The 15900-nt window shown below is 41.8% G+C and overlaps 1 protein-coding gene across 1 annotated transcript in view; it reads right to left on the reverse strand.

Moving 5' to 3' along the window:
• FGF2 (fibroblast growth factor 2) overlaps positions 1-15900 on the reverse strand; it is a 95699-nt gene that overhangs the window by 33129 nt on the left and 46670 nt on the right. The window lies entirely within an intron of this gene.

Raw genomic sequence — 15900 nt, forward strand, 5'->3', positions numbered from 1 at the left:
TTCAGTGGAACCTCCCAAAAAGAACACTTCTTAAGGCGGCGTTATACGCTACGATTTATCTGACGATATGTCGGCGGGGTCACGGTTTCCGTGACGCACATCCGGCATCGTTAGCGACGTCGTTGCGTGTGACACATACGAGCGACTCCGAACGATCGCAAATAGGTTGAAAATCGTTGATTGTTGACACGTCGTTCATTTTCAAAATATTGTTCGTCGTTTGGATTGCAGCAGACATATTGGTACGTTTGACACCCTGCCAACGACGAACAACATCAAAACGACTGCCTTGGTCAAACAATATATTGCGTCGTTTTTGAGATCGTTACGTGTGACCGGTAATAAACGACCTATGTGCGATCTCGGCAAATCGTAACTATGATCTGGGCATGACACATCGCTAATGAGATCGTCAGATAAATCGTAGCGTGTAACGCCGCCTTTAGATAACACACTGTGTAATGGCCGTGCATGACCGTACAGGAACATGGTCTGATCATACCACATCTCCTGGGCTGGGTAGGAACACAAAAGAGAGTATACTGATAGAATCAGCTGTGATCCCCTGCTGTGCTTTTATGTGAGGTAAAATATTTCCCTGCCTGTTTTTAAAAAATGTTTTACCTTAAAGAAATAATTGTTTGTGATCCCGTGCTGTATTGGCTCTATACTTTATTACTTTCTCTCCTACCCAGGAACTGTGGTATGATCAGACCATGTCCCTGTACGGTCAGACACGGCCATTACACAGTACATAGTAGGGGCACATATATAAGATTAGCTCAGTGCATGGACATTTTTTTTAAACATATTCAATTGTGAAAATTATTATTATTCCAAGATTTATTGATTAAAGTGAACTTTGTTCATGTGGAAACCCCTTTACGAGGGTAATTGAGTTTTATAAAATAATCTAAAAATTAACCATAACAGCTTTTAAAAAAGGGTGAGATGATTTCCTCAGTACACACAACATTGTGGCCTGCAGGTCCAGGGAAGAGCACAAGATTGTGGCAGGGAAATGTAACTATTAAGTAAATGTTATATTTGAGTTTTAAAATGTTTGCTACTGTTGGCCAACATTTCTAAAATCCCGGAAAACCTTTTTATAGGAAACTTGTTTGAAGCTGCCGATTTCATGAAAACTAATGTAAAATGGTAAGGGGACAACAAAAAAAGTAAGATAGAGTCCTCTGTGAGTACCACATAATGCACTATCCAGTGACAGGGAAGCAATGTCATGCTGGGTAATGTAATATAAAGGACAAAAACTCATTGTGGTCATGTAAAGTTTTGATACATGTCCAGAGACATTGTCTGCTGGTTAGCGCTAATTCCCTGAAGTCCTATTTCAAGCTCAACCAAGGAAACCATCTGCATGCAGTTTGCATGTTCTCCAAGTATTGCTTAGGTTTCCTCTCTCCACAAAAAAAACAATATTTTGATTGTATTTGACAGGGAAGTTAGATTTTGAGCCCTAGTGGTGGTGACCATGACTGGCGAGAGTCGTGACAAATTGTACAATGCTAAAGCATATGCTAACTATAGAAATGGAAAATAAAAAGAATGAACCAGACTAAAGTGTTAGTGGCTGAATACAAGTAGTATGAGAGAAAATAAAAAAATATATCAGAAATATTCTTTTTTTTCTTCATTTTCAAGACCAATTTTGAAATTTCTTTTCTACACCTAATCAGTATTGCAGTGCAAAGGAATAAGTAATAATGGATACGAGAATTGAATTTTGTGTTCCTACGACATTCATTTCCATGCTTCTTCATCATCCCTCCTGGCTGGCAAAGGATGCGTTAGCTACACAAAAGGATTGAATTCATTCAGGACTGGTTACACAAGCATTCCTAGGGTTAAAGAGGCCCCGATGAGGAAGTCCCCCAGCTCCAGCATGCTGTGGTAGTATTGTTTTTCATTTGGTTCCAAAACTCGTAATTGCGTGATGAGCTCCTGCCCCCACACCTCCAGCCAGCAGCCAAAGGAAACCACTAATAGTGTGTGTGTTCAACATTACAGCGAAGAGCCTTATAAAGTGTTGTTCCGGTCATGAACGTTAAAGACAAGCATCAGAGAACGATGGAAAAAGTGAACTATATAACATTTTACAAAATGCGTTGAATCATCTGACCTCAAAAGTAACTACCTGAACCCACAATTAAAATAGCAGCATTTTAGTAGCCAACTTTCCGCACACATTGAGAGTTCCCTTGATAGTAAATATAGTAATAATGTTTTATATTTTGTTTTATTGATCGCCCTAATACAGAGAAGCTAATGGATGCATTTGCATTTACTCATTGGTTTCGAGTTCCCATAATTATTGAAGGGGACATATTGTCTGCATATATTTACTGTGTCTCAGCCTCTTTACCAATCAACATAAACTAGGCATAAGCACATAGTACCTACAGTGGTATGCAAAAGTTTGGATACCCCCAGTCAAAATTACTGTTACCATATTGTGAACAGTTAAGCAGGGTTGAACATTAACCCTTCCACAACCTTGTATGTACCTATACGTCCTAGAAGGGAAGTAGTTCTTGACCTTATACAGTGGCATGCAAAAGTTTGAGCACCCCTGGTGAAGTTTACTGATATTCTGAACAATTAAGCAAGTTGAAGATTAAATTATCTGTAAAAGCCATAAAGTTAAGGATAACACATATCCTCTGCATTTTAGACAAAAAAAAATATATATATTTTTTACATTTTTAAATTCACAACAAAAAATAAGGTTGGCCAATGCTAAATATTGGGTACCCTGCATAGATAGTAGCCTGCAGCACCCCCTTTGGCACGTATCACACCTTGTAAATGTTTTTTGTAGCCAGCCAAGAGTCTTTCAATTCTTGTTTGAGGGATTTTCATGCTTTGTTCCTTGGAAAAGTCTTCTTGTTCTGTAAGATTCCTGGGTCCTCTTGCATGCACTGCTCTTTTGCGGTCTAGCCACAGATTTTCAATGATGTTCAGATCAGGGAAATGTGAGGGCCATTGTAAAACCTTCAGCTTGTACCTTTTGACATAGGCTAATGTGGATTTTGAATTGTGTTTAGGATCCTTATCCATGTGTAGAAGTCATCCTCTTTTCATCTTCAGCTTTTTTTACAGATGGTGTTATGTTTGCTTGAAGAATTTGTTAAACTTTAATTGAATCCATTTTTCCCTCTACCCGTGAAATGTTCCCAGTGCCATTGGATAGAACACAACCCAAATCATGATTAATCCACCCCCATGCTTAATGGTTGGCAAGATGTTCTTGTCATGACATTCTGTCTCCTTTTTTTCCCAAACATTTGGTTTGATCATTGTGGCCAAGGAGTTCTATTTTAACCTCATCAGTTAACACGACTTGTTTCCAAAATACATCAGTCTTGTTTAGATGTTATTTTGCATACTTCTGATGCTAAATTTTATGGTTAGGACGCAGGAGAGGTTTTCTTCAGATGACTCTTCCATGAAGGCCATTTTTCTGTAGGTGTCTCTGAACAGTAGAACAATGTACCACAACTCCAGAGTCGGCTAAATCTTCCTGAAGGACTTTTGCAGTGAAGTGAAGGTTCTGATTTGCCACTCTAGCAGTCCTACGAGCAGCTCTCACAGAAATTTTGCTTGGGTTTCCAGACCTTATCCTGACCTCCACTGTTTCTGTAAATGCCATTTCTGAATTACTTTTCGAACTGAGGAAAGGGCAACTTGAAAACGCTTTGCTATTTTCTTCTAGTTTCTTCTGCTTTGTGGGCCTTCACCATTTTGATTTTCAGAGTGCTAGGCAGCTGCTTTGAAAAACCCATGGCTGCTGTTTTATTTGCACAAGGTTAGAGGAAGCTGGGTTTTTATAAAGCTGTGAAATTTGCATCACCTGCCCTTTCCTAACTATGATAATGAACAAGCCACAAACCTAACAGGCTAATTATGGTCTGAAATGATAGTCAAAGTTATCTGAACACACAAATCTCCAAGGGTGTTCAAACTTTTGCATTGGCCCATTTTCATTTTTGTAGTTTTTAAAATGTTAATGATGAAAATATTTTTTTTTGTTCTTACCTAAAATATAAAGGAAATGTGTCATCTTTAACTTTTTGCCTTTTAAAGATCATTTCATTTTCAACTTGATTAACTGTTCACAATAACAGTAATTTTGACCAGGGGTGCTCAAACTTTTGCATAGCACTGTACGTATAGGTACATCTTGGCGATCACAGGGGCACCAGGAGCTGTGCCTAGTGTGATCACCATAGAGGACTCCGCTTACCCAACAGCTGAGCCCTGGCTCACACAGCCAGAGATGGTCCATGTGCCATCCCTAGCTATTTAAACCCCTAAATGCCACTAATGATATTGACCTCAGTATTTAGGGGATTGTCAGAGGGACTGGGCTCCCTCTTCCCTCTGATTGGTGCTCCTGCAATGTAATTGTGAGGGCCCGATCCTCACCATGGTGACCCGAGGTCATCATGATGACTTTCAGGTCACCCGACTATGGGAAGCCTCAGGAATCATGCCTGCAGCATGATCACTGAAGCTTCTGACAGTGCAGCTCTGACAGCTGCACTGTGCTACAATGATTGATCATTGCAGTACAGTGCAGCTGCGATGAGGGCAGGAAAAGGTAATGTCCCGTATAGGAGCTAAGTAAAAAGGTTTGCTAAAAAAATTTGAAAAAATATATAAAAAAAATCAGAATAAAAAAATTATTCCATTGAATATATTTGTGTAAAAAAAAAGAAATACACATATTTGGTATCGCTACATCTATAACAACCCGATCTATAAAACTCTCACACTAGTTAAACGCTTCAGTGAACACAGTAAAAATAAAGTAGCAAAAACTGTTTTTTCATCATACAGCTGACAAAAAAGTGGAATAAAACACTATCACATTAAAAAAAATTATAGCTTTAAAAATTGTCATGCAAAAATACTTCATTTTGTTAAAAAGCGTTTTTAATGTGATAGTAGCCAAACCTAAAAAAATTATATAGATCTGGTGTAATCGTACTAACCAGAGGAAAAAAAGTGCATAATCACTTCTACCGCAAGGTGAACAGTGTACAAAATAAATGAATAAAGCCAATTCTTCAACTGCTGTTGATCTGTTTATTCTGCCTTGAAAAGATCACAGTACGGTGCGGCTTGTATTTTACACAGAAAGAAGAGACCAGTTCAGCTCACCATAGTAGATGGGATATCTCAGCAGGTGCAGTGCATAGAAAAATATCAGGCCGGTTCCTGAACAGAAGCCAACCAGATTAGAAGACCAGCATCTGCATATAGTATATTAAAACCTTTGCTTTATTCTTCCAAAAGTTAAAACATAGACACCGTCCAGTCTACGCGTATCATCAAACAAAAAACATTCTTAATCATGAGAAAAACTGAAAAAAAAAATAGCAAGCTTAAATAAAACCCACCACCATTCTAGATGCCTTTTGTTCAGTTTGTGTTATGAGTAGTAAAGTTTTTTGTTCGAAACACGTAGACCGGACGGTGTCTATGTTTTAACTTTTGGAAGAATAAAACAAAGGTTTTAATATACTATCTGCGGATGTTGGTCTTCTTTCAATCTGAGCGGCTCATATTTATCCTGCAATCTATGCTGAGCACTAAAGCGGGCTTTACACGCTACGATATCATTAATGAATTATCGTCGGGGTCACGGTGTTTGTGGCGCACATCCGGCTTCATTAACGAGATCGCAGTGTGTCACACTTATGAGCGACCTTAAACGATCACAAAAGCGGTCAAAATCGTTTGCTGCGGAGAGGTAGTCCTGACCAAAAAATCATTTTCTGCTTATTAGCGATGTTGTTCCTCGTTCCTGCAGCACCACACATCGCTGTGTGTGACACCGCAGGAGCGACGAATATCTCCTTACCTGCCTCCACAGGCAATGCGGGAGGAAGGAGGTAGGCGGGATGTTACGTCCCGCTCATCTCCGCCCCTCCGCTTCTATTGGACGCCTGCCGTGTGACGTTGCTGTGACGCCGAACGAACCGCCCCCTTAGAAAGGAGGTGGTTCGCCAGCCAAAGCGACGTCACAGAGCAGGTATGTGCGTGTGACGCTTCCATAGCGATAATGTTCGCTACGGCAGCGATCACCACATATCGGCCGTACGACGGGGGCGGATGCTATCGCGCTCGACATCGCCAGAAAATGCTAGCGATGTTGCAGCGTGTAAAGCCCGCTTTACACCGTGAACAATGTGCAAAATCTCTGAAAGACATTCAGACAAAATTTCCAATGGAAAATTCGCTGTAATGAGGCAGAGGGAGTCACTTTCAACTCCTGTCTGGCCTGTAGTGAGGTGGTGGTGTCCATCTTTTTATGCGTCTTTTTAGACATGCACAAAAGTGTGATCATCAATGATTTGGTTTACTTTTGAAAAGATAAACACCACTGACCACAATCCAAACAGAGTCTAGAGTAAAGGCCCCGTCACACTAAGCAACATCGCTAGCAACATCGCTGCTAACGAACAACTTTTGTGACGTTGCTAGCGATGTTGCTGTGTGTGACATCCAGCAACAACCTGGCCCCTGCTGTGAGGTCGTTGGTTGTTGCTGAATGTCCTGGGCCATTTTTTAGTTGTTACTGTCCCGCTGTGAAGCACAGATCGCTGTGTGTGACAGCGAGACAGCAACAACTAAATGTGCAGGCAGCAGGAGCCGGCTTCTGCGGACACTGGTAACCAATGTAAACATCGGGTAACCAAGAAGCCCTGTCCTTGGTTACCTGATATTTACCTTTGATACCAGCCTCCTCCGCTCTCACTGTCAGTGCCGGCTCCTGCTGTGTGCACATTTAGCTGCAGCACACATCGGGTTAATTAACCCCATGTGTGCTGTAACTAGGAGAGCAAGGAGCCAGCGCTAAGCATTGTGCGCTGCTCCCTGCTCTGTGCACATGTAGCTGCAGCACACATCGGGAAATTAACCCCATGTGTGCTGTAACTAGGAGAGCAGGGAGCCAGCGCTCAGTGTGCGCTGCTCCCTGCTCTCTGCACGTGTAGCTCCGTGCGGTGGTAACCAAGGTAAATATCGGGTTGGTTACCCGATATTTACCTTAGTTACCAAGCGCAGCATCTTCCACGCGGCGCTGGGGGCTTGTCACTGGTTGCTGGTGAGCTCACCAGCAACTTGTGTAGCCACGCTCCAGCGATCCCTGCCAGGTCAGGTTGCTGGTGGGATCGCTAGAGCGTCGCAGTGTGACATCTCACCAGCAACCTCCTAGCAACTTACCAGCGATCCCTATCGTTGTTGGGATCGCTGGTAAGTTGCTTAGTGTGACTGGACCTTAACTCTGCTACCTCAGTATAGTAAATGGATCCCATAGGGGTTTCACCTGAATCACGTATTTCAGAGATGTAGATGGAAATTCCAATGTAAGTGCTCAGCACAGAGCACCGGATACATGGGAACTGATCCAAAATGTTCTGTACCCAAATAGCCACCAAATAGCATTCAATCCAACAAAAAAAAAAACCCACACAAGTCATGACTCAAGTACGTCATATGTTAATGAAAATATAGGGCACTTCCACGTTACTGGTAACACAAAGGCTCTGGGAAAACACTATGGCTCCCCTTCTCAAAAAAGAAATCCAGAAAAAGCTGCACTCCAAAATCCAAATGCCCCCTCCTTTCTGAGCCCCAGTGCAGGATTCCAGAAGCACGAGCTTGGCACTATGTAGGAACACTACAATGTACTGGGTACAACAAGGACTTATTTCAATTGTTTTAATTCTGCAACATTTACTGTGTTTTACACCATAGGTGTTTACCAAAGACTAAATCGTCACTTCCCATAGATGAATTCCCAGAGAGGTGTAATTTCCAAAATTTGTTCACTTGAGGGGATTTCTGAATTTTTCAACCTTTCCCACATTTCAGGCTTCAAACATAAAGATAAAAAAATGAAATTTTATCATGAAGAATCAACAAGTGGGACACAATTGTGAAGTTGAACGAAATTTATTGCTTATTATAAACTTTTGTAAAAAATAATAAACTGAAAATTGGGGCGTGCAATATTATTCGGCCCCTTTACTTTCAGTGCAGCAAACTCACTACAGACGTTCATTGAGGATCTCTGAATGATCTAATCTTGTCCTAAATGACTGATGATGATAAATATAATCCACCAGTGTGTAATCAAGTCTCCGTATAAATGCACCTGCTCTGTGATAGTCTCAGTGCTCTGTTTAAAGCACAGATAGCATCATGAAGACCAAGGAACAGAACAGGCAGGTCCGTGATACTGTTGTGGAGACGTTTAAATCCAGATTTGGTTACAAAAAGATTTAAAAAACTTTAAAAATCCCAAAAAGCACTGTGCAAGTGATCATATTGAAATGAAAGGAGTATCATGCCACTGCATATCTACAAAGACCCGGCCGGCCCTCAAAGATTTAATCTCAAACAAGGAGAAGACTGATCAGAGATGCAGCCAAAAGGCCCATGATCACTCTGGATGAACTGCAGAGATCTACAGCTGAGGTGGGAGAGTCTGTCCATAGGACAACAATCAGTCGTACACTGCACAAATCTGGCCTTTATGGAAGAGTGGCAAGAAGAAAGCCATTTCTCAAAGATATCCATAAAAAGTGTTGTTTACAGTTTGCCACAAGCCACCTAGGAGACACCAAATATATGGAATAAGGTGCTCTTGTTAGATGAAATCAAAATCGAACTTTTTGGGCACAATGCCAAACGATATGTTTCGCGTAAAAGCAACACAGCTCATCACCCTGAACACACCATCCCCAATGTCAAACATGGTGGTGGCAGCATCATCTTTTGGGCCTGCTTTTCTTCAGCAGGGACAGGGAAGATATTTAAAATTGATGGGAAGATGGATGGAGCTAAATACAGGACCATTCTTGAAGAAAACCTGTTGGGAGTCTGCAAAAGACCTAAGACTGGGACGGAGATTTGTCTTCCAACAAGACAGTGATCCCAAACATAAAGCAAAATCTATTATGGAATGGTTCACAAATAAATGTATCCAGGTATTAGAATTGCCAAGTCAAAGTCCAGACCAGAATCCAATCGAGAATCTGTGGAAAGAGCTGAAAACTGCAGTTCACAAACGCTCTCCGTCCAACCTCACTCAGTTCGAGCTGTATGCAAAGCAATAATGGTCAAGAATTTCAGTCTCTCGATGTGCAAAACTGATAGAGACATACCCCAAGCGACTTGCAGCTGTAATCACAGTAAAAGGTGACGCTACAAAGTATTAACTTAAAGGGGACGAATAATATTGCACGACCCAATATACAGTTTATTATTTTTTATAAAAGTTTAAAATAAGCAATAAATTTCGTTCACCTTCACAATTGTGTCCCACTTGTTGATTCTTCACCATAAAATTTAAAATTTTTATCTTTACGTTTGAAGCCTGAAACGTGGGAAAAGGTTGAAAAATTCAAGTTATCTGAATACTTTCGCAAGCACTGTAGTTCCTCCATCTCACAACCTTCAAAATGTCACAACCTCTATTTATTGCTACATCCAGACAATTTAACGGCCAGGAACAGTTAGGCCAAGCTGCCAAAATGATTGTGAAGGACACATGCACCTGTACCCACACAATCTGCTGGAAGTACCGATACATCTGTTACCAGTAATACCTCAGCAAATGTGACTTACCAGCATGTCCAATGTAGAGAAAAAGTTAAACAACCATTGACTAGTAAACTTGTTGGCTAGTGGTCATTTAAGGCTGGGGCCACACGGGGATCTACTGCGATCCTCATATGACACTCAACTTATGCTGGCAGCGCAGCAGGAGCCGAGTGTCATGTGAGTGTCATTGCGACTGAGGTCTGATCATGCAATCGGACCTCAGCTGCGGGGGGGGGGGGGGGGGCGGCACTGAGGAGGGCAGGGAGGGATTTATCTCCTTGTCTCCTCCATAGCCGGCTATTGCCATTCTCACCCTGCACTCACGGTGCACCGGTGTACTGCTATTGCAGTGCTATTTTTCTCTTGCCCCGTAGACTTGAATGGGTGCGAGAGAATCCTGGATCGCATTACACCCGCAGCATGCTGCGATTGTTTTCTCGGTCCAATTAGGGTTGAGAAAATAATTGCTGACACATAGGCTAATATTGGTCCGAGTGGAATGCGATGTTTTATCGCATCCCACTTGCTCCGATTTTCACGCTGCTCATTACGTAGTATAAATGGACCTTTAGCCATTTTTGATGCACTAATGCAATATTGCACCTGACACATAGTAAATATAGTGAGATTTACTAGATAATATATTGGCAGGGTTCACCGAGTATTCATGAAGGGTCCACAGCTGCTGGATGGGAAGTAAACTACTCATTTCACTCTGTACAGTAAAATCCCATAAGGTGTTATAAAAACATGTTTTAATTCCCCAGTGCAGGGGGATAAGCCAAGGAAAGGAGAGGAAAATAGATTTGCCCAATGTCATACAGAGGCTAAGTGGTTAAGAACAAACCCACAAAGATGTGTATTCAAGACCACCACATTAACCACTAACCCATTCATCCACACCAACAGCAAAAACATCAAGGGCTTTTATGTGTGAGTAAAAGTCTGGCTTTAGGATATGTTCACTGTATGATACGACGCTCGTCAGCTAAAGACCTAAGCCTGAGATTTATTTAATCTAATAAATATTGGATCCTGAGAGGCTTTTAATCCATCTTTGAATATCTGAGTTATGCCTATCGCGCTGGATGCTAGGTCTACATTGCCGACACTGAAGTTTATGAACCCTACAACATTTTCGGCATAACTTTGACCTAAAACTACATCAGATTTTCACATAAATCCTAAACGTAAAGAGGACCAGATGTAACAAAGGAGTAAAAACATTAGCTTTTTTTATTGAAGAAAAGTATCCAATATTGCATGTCTGTGAGTGGCAAAAGTATGTGAACCTTTAGGAGCAGCAGATAATTTGAAGGTGAAGTTTGAGTCTGCCATTGTTTTTTTTCACATGTTACACTATTTAACGTGCTGCACAATTAGTGTGTTATCTTCATTCTGTGGGTGGGTACGGTTATGGCAATACCAAATTTTTATTCTTTTATTATTTTCACCTAATAAATACACAGAAAAAGAATCACTTCTTTCTGTGTGCCATGTTCTGAAAGCCATCTGTTTTATGTTTTTCCATCAACAGAGCTGTGTGAGGGCTTATCTTTTTTAAGCCAAGATGTAGTTTTCATTGGTACCATTGTGTGGTACTTATTACTTTTTAAAGGGAACTTATCACAAAAGTTGGAACCTATAAATTAGAATATCATCAAAAAGTTAATTTATTTCATTAATTCCATACAAAACGTTAAACACATATATTATATAGAGTCATTACAAACAGAGTGATCTATTTCAAGTGTTTATTTCTGCTAATGTTGATGATTATGGCTTACAGCCAATGAAAACCCAAAAGTCATTATCTCAGAAAATTAGAATATTATATAAGACCAAGTGAAAAATGATTTTAAACTACTGAAAAGTCTGTACAGTAAATGCCTCAATACTTGGTCAGGGCTCCTTTTGCATGAATTACTGCATCAATGCGGTGTGGCATAAAAGCGATCAGCCTGTGTCACTGCTGAGGTGTTACGGAAGCCCAGGTTGCTTTGATAGCAGCCTTCAGCTCATCTGCATTGTTGGGTCTGGTGTCTCTCATCTTCCTTTTGATAATACTTCATAGATTCTCTATGGAGTTTAGGTGAGGCGAGTTTGCTGACCAATCAAGCACAGTGATACTGTGGCTATTAAATCAGCTATTGGTAGTTTTGGTCAGTGTGGGCTGGTGACAAGTCCTGCTGGAAAATGAAATTTCCATCTCCAAAAAGCTTGTCAGCAGAGGGAAGCATGAAGTGCTCTAAAATTTCCTGGTGGACGGCTGTGCTGATTTTGGTCTTGATAAAACACAGTGGACCTACACCAGCAGATGACATGGCTCCCCAAACCATCACTGATTGTGGAGACTTCACACTAGACCTCAAGCAGCTTGGATTGTGGCCTCTCCACTGTTCCTCCAGATTCTGGGACCTTTATTTCCAAATGAAATGCAAAATTTACTTTCATCTGAAAACAACACCTTGGACCACTGAGCAACAGTCCAGTTCTTTTTCTCCTTGCCCAGGTAATACGCTTCTGGTGTTGTCTATTGATCATGAGTGGCTTGACACTAGAAATGCGACAGATGTAGCCCATGTCCTGGATATATCTGTGTGTGGTGGCTCTTGAAGTACTGACTCCAGCAGCAGTCCACTCCTTGTGAATCTCCCCCAAATTTTTGAATGGCCTTTTCTTAACAGTCCTATGAAGGTTGCGGTTATACCGGTTGCTTGTGCACCTTTTTCTACCAGATTTTTTCATTCTACTCAACCTTCCATTAATATTCTTGGTTACAGCACTCTGTGAAAAGCCAGCTTCTTTAGCAATGACCTTTTGTGGCTTACCCTCCTTGTGGAGTGTGTCAATGACTGCCTTCTGGACATCTGTCAAGTCAGCAGTCTTCCCCATTATTGTGTAGCCTAGTAAACCAAACTAAGGGACCATTGTAAATGCTTAAGAAACCTTTTCAAGTGTTTTGTGGTTATTATTCTAATTTTCTGAGATTATGACTTTTGAGTTTTTATTGGCTGTAAGCCATAATTATCAACAGTAACAGAAATAAACACTTGAAATAGATAACTTTGTTTGTAATGACTCTATATAATAAATGCATTTGCCTTTTTGTATTGAATTACTGAAATAAATTAACTTTTTGAGGATATTCTAATTTATTGAGATGCACTTATATATAGTATTCTAGAATGTTGTATCTACAAGTGCCTAGGCCGATCTGTAGAACATAAAAAAACCCAGCTTTTATTATACTCAACAGTATTGTACTGTGTAGGCACAAGCACTACAATACTTTGCTCTGTCCTTAGCAGGGCAGAGAGAAATGCATGTGTGCAGGAGCACAGTGGCTGACTCCTGCATAGATGACATAAGAAGTGTCATCCACATGAAGCAAGATGGAGGGTGGCAATGGAAGGAATAGAGGAGGCGCCAGACTGAGACTACCGACACCCATCGGACCAGACTGCCCCACAGGTGAGTATAATAAAAGCTCATTTTTACATTATACAACGCGGCCTGGGCACTTAGGCTATGTGCACACGGTGCGTTTTTCTCGGCGTTTTTGCGCGTTTTTCGGGTGCGTTTTTGGCCTCAAAACTGCATGACTTTGCTTCCCCAGCAAAGTCTATGAGTTTTCATTTTTGCTGTCCCCACACAGCGTTTTTTTTCAGCTGCGTTTTTGTGGTGACCACAAAAACGCAGCATGTCAATTATTCCCGCGTTTTTCACTGCGCTTTTCATCCATTGAGTTCAATGGGATGTTGAAAGACGCAATGAGAAATGCAAATAGCTGCGTTTTGGTGCGTTTCTAAGACCAAAAACGCAGCTATAAACGCAGGAGGTGGGTAGTAAAGTGACGTGTACAGGAAGAGGATTCCTTCTGTCAGTATATACAGAAGCGTGAATCCTCCCGGTACCGTCACCACCGCTTCCACCTCCCGTCCTGTGCATGTATGCTGCCGTGCGGCGCCATGTACAGGCAGGAGGTGGAAGCGGCTGCGAAAACAAAAGTTAACAGTAGAAAAAAAAAAAAGTTATACTCACCTGTGTGCAGCCTCCCGGTGCCATGCCTGCTCCCATCTCCTCTCACGGTATCGCCACCCCCGCTCCGGCTGTGTGCAGACGGCCGGGAAAGCTCCGATGGATGCAGGACCTTGCTTACAGGACCTGGGGATGGATCACCTGATGCAGTCACCTGACGCATCAGCTGATCGAGTCTCGGGCTGACGCGGGCGCCCGGCCGGTATCAGCGGATGCGTCAGGAGACTTCATCCTACCGGCAGCTGCTGCAGCGATCGGACGGGATCAGACTCCCGCCCCATCGCTGCAGGAGCTGCCGGTAATCGGTAATCAGCACATAAGTGAGTATTATTATTTTTTTTTTTTTTTGCACTGATGCATCAGCTGATTGTATAATCGGCGTTTATGCAATCAGCTGATGTGTGATGGGATTCAGGCACTTGATCCTGACACATCATCTGATCGCTTTGCCTTCCAGCAAACCGATCAGATGATATTGGATCCTGATTGGACGGCGCGGGACCCTAACCCAGGATTACTGCGGAGGGGGGTTTATTTCAATAAAGATGGAGTCACTAATTGTGTTGTGTTTTATTTCTAATAAAAATATTTTTCTGTGTGTTGTGTTTTTTTTTTATCTTTACTAGAAATTCATGGTGGCCATGTCTAATATTGGCGTGACACCATGAATTTCGGGCTTAGGGCTAGCTGATAATATACAGCTAGCCCTAACCCCATTATATTACCCAGCGAGCCACCCGTCACCAGGGCAGCCGGAAGAGTTGGATACAGCGCCAGAAGATGGCGCTTCTATGAAAGCGCCATTTTCTGGGGTGGCTGCGGGACTGCAATTCACAGCGGGGGTGCCCAGAAAGCATGGGCACCCTGCACTGTGGATTCCAATCCCCAGCTGCCTAGTTGTACCCGGCTGGACTCAAAAATGGGGCGAAGCCTACGTCATTTTTTTTTTAAATTATTTCATGAAATTCATGAAATAATTTAAAAAAAAAGGGCTTCCCTATATTTTTGGTTCCCAGCCGGGTACAAATAGGCAGCTGGGGGTTGGGGGCAGCCCGTACCTGCCTGCTGTACCCGGCTAGCATACAAAAATATGGCGAAGCCCACGTCATTTTTTTTTTTGGAGGGGGGGGCAAAGAAATCCTGCATACAGTCCTGGAAGGAGGATGCTGAGCCTTGTAGTTCGACAGCTGCTGTCTGCTCTCCTGCATACACTATTGGATGGAGGATGCTGAGCCTTGTAGTTCGACAGCTGCTGTCTGCTCTCCTGCATACACTATTGGATCGAGGATGCTGAGCCTTGTAGTTCTGCAGCTGTCTGCTCTTCTGCATACACAAGTGGAGAATGAAGAACACATTGAAGGAAATGACATCAGACCTTTTTTTTTTTGTTCACTGATAAAAAACGCATAAGGACGCAGTGAGCAAAAACGCAGCAAAACGCAGCAAAAAAACGCACCAAATCGCGGCAAAACGCGTGCGTTTTTGCCGCGTTTTTTCGACGCAGGTGCGTTTCTGTGCGTTTTTAGCGGCCAAAAACGCACAAAAACGCTGCGTCAAAAAAACGCAGCGTGTGCACATAGCCTTACACACAGTATTCTAGAAGGCTTTATATAAGGTGTCGTGGAAACCTCTCTTTAGAGAACGCTTTTAGAGAAACTCAAATCGTCTCAAACGTTTGCCAATTTTGACCAAATCAGGCTTATCAATCAATCACAGAACAAGGACGCACAGTCAGCATCTGTCAGTGTGCATGTCTTGTCTGGTTTCACTTGACAAGGCACACATATTTATTAACACCACAGAATAATGGGGGATGGATTAGTTCTTATCCAAAAGTATATATGTTTCACAACAAAACAGCCATAAACTATTGACTCTCATGAATTGGTTCAAACAAAGATTAAAACTGTCTGAGAACCAACCACAACTATAAAATGTAGCAGCCAGTTTCAAAAACAAAGCAGCTTTATTTATAGCATGACACACAAAACAGAGACAAAAAACAAAACGTAAAACGCAATGAAAAAAAACCCCGCAAGTACACTAAGTTGTACAAATTCTGCAGCATCATAACTCAACAATCACTGATCATAGGAACATACCCTCATTGTACTGACCTGGTGAATCACATTGCCCGGTCATTTTTACCATCTAATGAATGCTTTAAAAACAAAACAGATAAAAATGGTATGTCTATAAGTATGTCTATAAGATCACAGACCT

Source organism: Anomaloglossus baeobatrachus, chromosome 1, assembly GCF_048569485.1.
Source record: "Anomaloglossus baeobatrachus isolate aAnoBae1 chromosome 1, aAnoBae1.hap1, whole genome shotgun sequence".
Classification (NCBI taxonomy): domain Eukaryota; kingdom Metazoa; phylum Chordata; class Amphibia; order Anura; family Aromobatidae; genus Anomaloglossus; species Anomaloglossus baeobatrachus.